At 34.4% G+C, this 10,458-nt stretch overlaps 1 protein-coding gene across 1 annotated transcript in view; it reads right to left on the minus strand.

Annotated features, from left to right (window-relative positions):
* Positions 1–10,114, minus strand: part of Csrnp3 (cysteine-serine-rich nuclear protein 3) — a 185,102-nt gene extending 174,988 nt beyond the window's left edge. The window contains exon 1 of the mRNA XM_005393293.1: positions 10,087–10,114. The gene's annotated coding sequence lies outside the window, so the exon portion shown is untranslated. The remainder of the gene's footprint in view (positions 1–10,086) is intronic.
* Between the last annotated feature and the right edge of the window lie 344 nt (positions 10,115–10,458).

Here is a 10,458-nt window from a genome sequence, read left to right on the forward strand (position 1 = left end):
AAGGTATGTTTTTTTTCTGGTCAAGAGACTAGCTCTTGCCAAAAGCCTACTTCATATTCCAGGAAGGTGTGTGACTTGATTAAAATGACATATACAATTTAATAAGCTGTAATTTTTCCACGTAAAATATGAGTATGTCCCTTTGTGATTCATTGTTTCCAAATCCACGTTTCATTTTATTTTATTTTGTGTTTAAGGCTATATACTATTTCACTGAACAACCATGCCACAACATTAACCCCACTTCTAAACAGAAAAGCTTGGTTTCTTTTCATCTATTTGTTAGGAATCACAGGATAATTAACATCTTCTTTCAGATTGTTATATCTCTGATTATGTCTTTAGGGCAAATTCTTAGAAGTGGAAGTATTAGGTTATTCAAACACATTGCCAATTTGACTGCCAGAAATGTTCTGCCAATTTAACTTTCCTTAATGGTGCCTTAAGGTATCACTCCACCACACCTTTGGCAATGCTGAGACACTGCTATTTTTAAGAGACTGTTTTTGTAAATTTGCCATCTATTCAAAATAATAACTACAGTTAACACATGTATAGTGCTCACTGGGTGCCAGGCACTGTTTTGGTATTTAACACCCGTAGTAGGCGGGATTCTACGTCCCTCACATTGCCTGTGTCCTGATGTACCTGCCCTGCACCCTGTATAACCCCAGGTCTGTGAATGTGGTGAGATACAACTCCAGGGATTATGCTCATCTTAAATGACAGAAGAAATTTTTCATATGAACTAAGGTCACAAATGAGTGACCTGGTAGGCTGGCTAATCAAAGTGGGCCTGGATAATCACATAAATCTTTTCAATCAGTCTAGCAGTCGGGTACTAAGCATGGGAGGCATTCAGTGTGATAAAGATTACTTGTGTAAGGTTAGAAGAGATTACACACATGACAAGAAATGTTTAAAGCTTCTTGAAATGGAAAACAGACCCTAGGTGATAGCAAGGAGGAAATAGACACCTGAGTCTTAGCACCCTAAAGAGTTGGACTCTGCTAACAGCAAGAATGAGCTTGAATAAGAACAAATGAATGATTAGCCAAAGCGATACCTTGATTTCAGCCTCGTGAGACCCCAAGTCAAGAAGCTACCCACAAGGCACAGGACTTCCGACTCACCACACTTTAATAAACTGATAAGGTTTAAGTTGTGAAGTTTATAGTACTTTTACACAGAAATAGAAAATTAATGTAATGTGTATTGACTCACTTAATCTTTATCACACCAAATCACATAGGCATTGTTATTACTAATACAATTTAGAGATCAAAGCTGAAGCACAGAGAGGTTAGGTGATGAGGCCAAGGTCACAGAGCTACTGGTCTTAGGGTCAAATTCAAACTCAGATATTTCCATACTTGAAAGCATATTTTGCATCATCAAGCTAAGCCTTGACATTTGATGATGTCTCAACTCCTTGAAATTGGTTTTCTCTGAAAAATTTTAATTAGAATTTTTTCCATATACCTTTAAAATATTGGCAAATAATTTTCTATCTATGTGTGTGATTGTCTATTACTTTATTTTCCTGCAAAGATTATATATATATATATATCTGTATACATATATATATAACAGGAACACTTTAGTACAGATGCACATTATCTTTGAGGAGGAAATATATCACAGACTCTCTATACACAGGTGTTTTCCAAGAACTTAAATGATAATTTCTTGAGATTTCTTTCACCCATCATGTTCTGTTTTTTTTTTTCATGGATAATAAATTATTTTGTTTAAGTAAATTAGATCATAACAATGATGTAAAGTCCTCACTTGGTGCTAGAAACTAAATTCTGTGCATGAATTTTCTCATTTGCACCTGCAATGACTCTGAACTGAGTACTATTTCTGTTTTTCATTAGCAATGTGAAGCGTAAAATGTAAGTAACTTACATACAAATGTACTGAGTAACAGAGCTGGAACTAAAGCCCAGCATGCCTCATTCTCCCATGGGCTGTGCTCCTCACGGTCCTGCCGCATCCCTGTAAATAAATCTCCATAGGCTTCTAGCTAATTTCTTAGTAGACATGAATAAATCAGGGCCATCTTCTCTTACTTACAGATTCAAGAAATGTTTGATGAAGAGTGAAAGACTATTGAAGGTTGCATGCAGGTAACTAGAGAGCAACATGCAACAGCAAAGAAATAATTTCCAGACATTTCTTTATAGAGAATGAACTTAAGCAAAATGGAATCATGATTTTGATGTAATCCTTGTTTAGACAGCAAATATTTTGAAATACAAGTATGGTACACATGCTTCTTTTTAGAAGTTTCAGAGCAAAGCATGGAGGAAAAGCAAAAGAAAGGAATAAAATTTGAATACATTACTCTGGTGAAGATTGAATATGTAATTAATTGAATAATTCTGCAAATGTTTTTATGTTGGAGCCATTGGCACGACTTTTATATTTTAAAAATCATAACCATAGATATAGCTCATCAGCCCAGTACCTGCCTGTCAAATGCAAGGTTGTGAGACAGATTCCAGGTGCCAAAAAAAAAAAAAATTATAAAAACATGGACAAGGTTGTAGCCTTTGAGACAGTTCTTCAATAACATAGTCAATATTGGATCAGCCTTAAAAATGCTAGGTGTAGCATATACAAACATGATCACATGATTTTACTACTCAATCTGTGTGTTGAGAAGGAAGGATATGATCGTGTATGTTTAGAAATTTTTTTAATATTATGTATTCTCAAAAAATGTCAATGTGGTAAGGGTTTGACAAAAATAGGTCTTGTTTAAGTATCTAGATATTCCCAAGCATTTTAAACCATAGAACATTTTTTCATGAAGTATTCAATTATATTTTTCTGGTCTATGACTAATTTGGAAAATGTTTCTCCATTTCTCTATTCTGAAGTTCAGGCCACTGCTACTCTTTAATGAGTCTAAGATTCATTTTCCCGGATCCACCCTCATCTAACACTAGCATTACCAGTGGCTGCTCAATGATTTCATTGAGGTTAATATGGAAAAATAGAAAAGTAACCTAATCAAGAAGAGTTTTGGATTTTCTTCATCCACTAAAGATGAAGGAATCATTTTATCCTGCACCAAAGAGAGATAATACCTCAAGAACTATTTTTGCTCTTTCCATTCTTCACTTAGTGAAAAAAGACGGTGAATAGTAACAAAGAAAACGCACAAAATGGCTGCAAAGCCCACCATGCAGCGCATCGATGATGATCTTGCACTGCCTAGAAAGTTAAAAGCTAAGCTAAGGATAAAATATCCCACTGACTCAGAAGATGCAATGCTGGAAACAGGCACACTGCTGGACTGAATCATGTAAGAATATGCACACCACAGTACAGCTACCATAGAAATATGGTACCATATATGGCAAATTAGCATTGGCAAACTGTTCTTTCTCTTTAGACCCCCCCAGTAACCAGCGTATGACATCTTTTTTTTCTTTTTTAATAACAGGTCTACCTAGCTATGCTGGGACTGTCACTCATTCCATATGATCTGTTTATCTTTACCTTGAGGCACATTGAAGTCCAGTAAATTAGGCTTATTCAATATCAGCATGAAAGCACACATCACTGATTTCTTTGCAACTCTTCCAGCATTATCACTTGCTGCAGTTTGGCTTAATGTTGTTCATCAAAATACCTGATATGCAGTGGGCCCACGAAGAATAAAAGGGATGCTGGACAGTTGTTTTAAGCAGTCCTGGGGATCAAACCCAGGGCCTCATGATGGTAAGCGAATGCATAGAGCTGCATCCACTCTCAGCCCAACAATTTTAAGTTTAATCAAATGTTGTTGGATATCATTAGCTTAAGTGAGTTATATAGATCTAGTATAAAATATGGGTACAAGTATAAGAGATGGATTAAATATACATTATTTATTACATTAATATTATTAAATATTTATTGCACATTATGTAATAATTATAATTACAGTAATTTACAATTAACACAATTATTTAATATATAAAGATCTGTGTGTGTACCAGACATAGTCATCCTTCAGTATTGAAGGGAATTGATTCCAAGAAATCTCATTCCCCAGGATACTAAAATCCACAGATGCATAAGTCCCTTAATAAAATGGCATAGTATTTGCATATTACCCCCTCACATCTTCCTATATACTCTACAGAATATCTAGATTATAAAACCTGACACAATGTAAACATTATCTTAATGCCTTTATACTACATTGTGTACCAATCAAAAACTAGAAAGAAAGTCCATACATGTTCAGTATGGGGGCAATTATTTCTGCAAATATTTTTCATCAATGATCGATGATCTGTGGATGAGAATCTGCTAATACGGAGGGCTGGCTGTCCTACTCTAATGAAACAAAGCAGAGAGGCATGAGGTGGGCAGTGTATGTAGGTGAAATCTCCTGGTAGCACATGAAGACTCAAGGGGAATTTGTACAATAAAAATCTGCAATACAATTTTTTGTGATGCTTCATGTTATCTGCATGATATGGATGTTATCACACTGAAGAACAATAATAAAAAAGTACATGAAAGAAAAGAGTTGTTTTAGAGTGTAGAAGTGTCTGTCATTAGGGTGCTAGGAAAAGCTAGATGACTATTTGTCAAGAGTACTCACTTTATTATTTAACATTTCCTATTATACATACTGCCTATCAGGCATTGTAGTAAGTATTGATACAGAGACAAGGAAATATCTTGTCACCAAGAATTACAATTTAGATAGTTAAGTGAAAGATTGAGAGGTCAAAATATTGGCTGTAATGACCATAGCAAGAAGCCATAGTAAGTGGCATAGGACAGGATTGGATTTTTTCTTGTTAGGCACAACTATATGTAGCAGCTAACAAGAAATCACCAAAGTCAGAAGGTTACAAAAAACCACTGAAGTTACAAGATCACAATGGATGACGAAGTTCAGTTTCCCATTTGACACTCACCGCTAGGTGTTTTCAAGGGGTACCATTTAACAATCTGGTCTACTTGGGGCCCTTTAGTAATTTGGATATGACAGTGAATAACCACTATAAAATTTAAGTTTGAGTTTTGTAAGCTACATGAAAATAATTTTAATTTAACAAAATAAAGGATTTGTTATGACTTTGGAAAACCTTTTCCAGAATCTTTCCTCCTTAATATACTGAAACCATCACAACCAGTAACCATCATTACCTCAGTAATGAATAATAACAGATATTGATTATTTATGGCTAGCTTAACCCGGGGCTAAAAAAGGGAATGAAAATCTTTGTAAATACATTCAAGAGTTCTGTTAGGAAATTATTTGTTTCATTTATTAAGTATATTATGATACATCCACAACATGACAGCAACTTTTTTGAAACTTGCTAGAAAATAAAACTAAAATGCCTCTTTTATTCAAGAGCAAGCTTACAAAATGTCAGACACCATTTGACTGACGATGAGTCAAATCCATACTCTGTACACCAGAAGCAAGTCAAAAGGGGAAAATTCTGTGTGACTCTAAAATTCACATGAGGTTATGGAAACCACATGGCCATACCATACCTTTTCCAGCTTCCTCAAAACCTTCCTGGGCTCTTTTTTCACTCTGTCTTGAATGCAATGTGTCTAATACTTACTACAAACATGCAGTATTTGACTGCTGTAATTTTGCATAAGCAAATATTTAGTTTCCCATTAAAATAACCATGCTTTACATTTTTGTTTCTTCACAGGTAAAACAAGGATTCCAGGAAGCATTATCTCTCTAGGCCAGTCGCAGGCATCTAGGTTAATGCAGATCAAAATATGCATAAGTGGTATATGAAAATTAAATAAGATTTTTACCAACAGGCTTTATAGCCATTGTTGTTTAAAGATATAATAATTTACATTAAAACTAATTTTGTTGGTGGTTTCTCTTTGAAGTGTCATTTTTCAGTAGTGTACATACGTCAAACATAAAGGAATGTATGCATTATTTTATTATTATTTTAGAAGATAATATCTTAAATTCTTAATCTTAGATGGAATTAAGTGTAAGGGCTCTTGGGAGATAAACCGTAGGATGACTACCCTGTCGACCATGAGACTAAAAATCAATCCCTAAGCTCATCTTGTGGAAAAGTGGTTTCCTTGCTATTCTCTGATGCTTAGAATTAGTATTGACACTTATCACGATCATCATAATCTTGAATTAAATGGTTGGAAAAGTTATATTAAATCTATATTCTCAGAACATGCATATTAAACAAGTTTTAGATCAACATACTGGGCCACAGTAACTGAAATCTAGGCAATTCAGAGAAATCATCTGATCTGTTCAATTTATTCATTGAGGTATGTCAAGCATCCAAATGTGATCATTACTTTGACAATCAAATATTTCCTCTTTGATTTATAAAAATAGCAATTGAGAAATAATAATACTGTTTTGGATCAACCCCCTTTCCAATCATATATAAGCCCTATAATAAACTATCAAGCATTTAATAGATAGTAAAATCTGGCTGATCTCAAAATGAGATCACTAATATTTTTGAACTACGATAGCCTGTGGTACAAATGTTAATGCTATCTTTCATTTGCTTGGATTACCTTAAGTACAATGTGAACATGGTAAAATTTGACACAAGTTTTCTTACATTCATTTATTTCCTTTTGTTATAAATCTCACCCCTCCATTTCCAGCAATGTGGAGCTATTTGCCAAATTAACATATTTTCACTCTCTATATAAAATTGGCTACCTGTATTGTAGAGGAAGCTATTTAATATTTCATTTTTCTTTGCACATTTTGTGATTTTTAAGAGGCCATGCAGACTCACCTACTGTTCTGGTGGGCTACTTTTAGCAAATAAATGAGCATGAATCAGTAGATACTACTAACAAAATTTATTTTTTCATTATCTACAGTTGAGAGTAAACTAGGCTGGGCATGGTGGCATATGCCTGTAATCCCAGCACCCGAGAGGCTGAGGCAGGAGGATCGCTGCAAGTTCGAGACCAGCCTGGGCTACAAAGTGAGCTCAAGGCCAGCCTGAACTGCATAGTGAGACCCTGTCTCAAAAAGACAAAAAAAAAAAAAAACAGAGAGAGAGAGAGAGAGAGAGAGAGCTTAAGCCTAGGTAATATGCTATTTTCAGGAATTTGAAATAAATTTGATAATTTGAATTGTGCCTCCAATAACGGTTATTCATATATGTCACATAATCCACTTACTAACCCCTTTGATTCATTGTTAGTGTACTTTTTCATGTCACCTGTATTATGGGGAAAGTACTGCCCTTGAAGTGCCTTTCTCATGTTAAATGATAAAATCTAAAACTTTGTCACTATACTAACTCTTTTTGGAAAACAAGGAAGTATTGTACCAAGTGAACTGTACATAATGTATTCAATAAATGTTAAGTATTTTAACATATGGTTTAAATGTGTGGTACTTTATTTGCTACACTGCCAACACTAAATCCAATAGACTAAGATGAATATTGTGAAAACAAAATATTGAATATGTGTTTTTATTTATTAAACTATATAGTAAAGAAATGGCCATAAATGATAGTAAACAAGGGACTGTTATAATGAAACATGGTGTAAACCTCAAGCTTAAAGTATTCTTCTTCTACTATATCAAAATATGTATTTAATGCTCCTTGCTACCCATAGCCTGATCCCAAGTTTTTCTTCTTATGATTAAAGTTAGCAATATTTTTAAATCTGTTGTCTTATTGAGTATATTACTAACCACTACAAACATAAAAAGGAAATAAACTACTTTGGAAAAGGGGACAGAATTGTATTTAGTGATCTTCATTAAAACTTACATTTAAGTCTTAAAAATATTTACACTAAAGGAAAAAAATGGTCCTGCTTGCATTTCCTTCTGGGTGGCCTTACGTGATTTTTGTTTGCCTCGTCTCATCCTTCGCTTGGACAAGAGCCTCTTAACTGTTTCCTTCCACGCTTTTTCCCTTTCTTGCCTTCTCTCCCTCAAACACACACACACACACACACACACACACACACACACACACACACTCCTTTCTGGTAGACTCTGCAGTAGAAGATATCACAGTTGTCTCATTTGGTAAGACTTGCAGACGTCTGCCAGGGGCTGATAGGAAATGCTGATGGAGAAAGGGTTTATCTACTCTTCATCCAAAATATGTCAACCATTAAGGAAATTCTAAAAAGCAGCAACAATATACTCTGGTTTATTCAGAACCTTTCCCTTACCAATTATTAAAAGGATGATATTTTTAGTGAAAGAAAGCAAAATGCATCTGCAGCAGCTGGTTTCCAAGGAAACAGAATAATTTAAAGCCATGTGGAACTCTGCTCTCTAATTTTCATCAGTTCCTCTTCATTCCTAGAGGTAGATTTGCTCAGAATTTATAATTTCTAAAATATCTAGTTTCATTGACTTATTTTTCACCAGCACATTTCAGGAGGTGATTATCTCATACATTGCCTCACCTTCAGTCTAGTAGGTGGGATGCGTCAATTTCAACAATTATTTTCCTTGGAATATCAAAATCAGAAAAAATCGATATATAGATAGATAGATAGCTAAAATAAATCTATAAATAATTAGAAACAAAGTGAAATTTCGCTACTATGCAATTTTTTTTAATAAGAAAGGGTCAAGAAAAGCCATACAGGAGTATTTGCTTGGGTCACTATGACACATGTGTATAAAAATATTAATTATATTTAGCACATTTAGGAAGTTTAAGGTAATTCTTCATTCAGTTAGATAATCTTTACTCAGTATCTCTTAGTTTTTCTTGCCTGTTTATTTCAATTTTGCAAGAACTATTATGTGTTTATCTCTTTATTCAAAGACAAATATCTCCCAAACAAAAACAGAAAGCAAAAGCAAGACCAAAAAATTATTAAAAATATATAGTCATTCCTATTAATCTATGATTCAATCAAAAGAAGCATTAGACATATATATAGATATATTATTTATATCACAGACTTTCATTTATTATAATCAACAGGTATTAATTGCAAAATCTGTAATAATATTTTTAACAGCTTAATTTTAATGGGAGTGTCTCAACCTTAAAGATCTATACTTATGGATTACAATCAATATATGATTAAAATACTTGATTAATATTATTTTAATGTCTTTATTACAAGTATGTCATTCATTCTATATATTTTTAAATCTTCCTTCTCTCCCTTAGGGGAAAATTAAAGGCAACGTTAAGAAGTACAAGCAAGAAGCAAAATAACAACTTGGGACCTAGTGAAAATAAAGCCTTGAAGATATTCCCAGCAGTATAAACGCTATGATGGAATTTCTTATCTAGATGTATCTGATTGATAAGTGAAACTACAAATGAAACTTGCCGGCTCAAATACTATTTTTTACAGTAATGGTTAATGCTTCACTATTAGTTTCTTTGCTTTCAAAATGAAAATGATCCCACAAATGTCAGTGAGTATAGAAAGACGACTGTTTAATTATCACATAAGCTTCATATTTATTGATAAAATGGCATATCTACTCAAAAGCACGAGATGAACCAAGAAGAGCAAGTTCAGTGAAAAGGGCTTAAATACACATAAATCATTCATTCTCAATTAGCGTAAGTCTACAACCTGCAAAAATGTATTTCCTAAAGCATTTACTGCATTGTAAGTATTAGAAAGCACCACACTGAATTTATATTGTATATGCAGAGAAGGCTCCATTTTCTCAGGACCTGTGGAATTTACCACGCTTTTTCATTCCTCCTTTGATAATAGAAGCTTCAATTAAAAAGAAATTAAAACGACACATGATGGCTCTTTTTATCTAACAGTTTGGCTTCCATAACACTGGCTTAGAAGTTGTCCGCGGTAAAACATGCCTCTGTAGTCTGGATTTTTGTTTTTTGTTTTTTGGGGTTTTTTTTTTTAATCAGCAGTGGGTTTAGCGGCCAGAAAGAACAGCGCACTGCACAGCTTCTTCAAGTAATAAGAAGGCATATTTTCGGGAAATGCATTCAGAATAATTTTCATAGCATGCGATTTTTTTTGCAATAAGAATTGAGAAGCATCTCTCCTGAAATACAAAGGAGAAAAAAAAGATATTCTGTTCCTTTTTCTTTTTTATAATATTTTTGCTCTTACCTGTAAATATGGTTTCTGGACTTCTGCTCCGTCGGAACACACTGAAGAGAATTCACTCCGCCCTCTTCCATCCATCAGGAGGCAGCCAACCAATAACAAAAGCCAGATCCTGGCATTCTCCAGCTCATGCTCCCTGCCTGCTTTCAGGCCCTGTTCCCTCCCACCCCCATTCTTGTAGAGGACAAATCCCTGCAGCTGAGAGAGGGAGGCAGCGGAAAAGGGAAACAGGGAGAGAAAAGCGAGGATTAAAGATCTGTCAAAGAATAACTCCAAGCTGTGGAATATGTCTGCTGGCGACCCCAGCTGAAGTAAAATGTTTCCTAAGTGTTTGTATTTAGAAAAACAGGGTGAATCAATGCCTCAAGCTCCTGG

Source organism: Chinchilla lanigera, unplaced genomic scaffold (assembly GCF_000276665.1).
Source record: "Chinchilla lanigera isolate Chin_1 unplaced genomic scaffold, ChiLan1.0 scaffold00048, whole genome shotgun sequence".
NCBI classification, from domain to species: domain Eukaryota; kingdom Metazoa; phylum Chordata; class Mammalia; order Rodentia; family Chinchillidae; genus Chinchilla; species Chinchilla lanigera.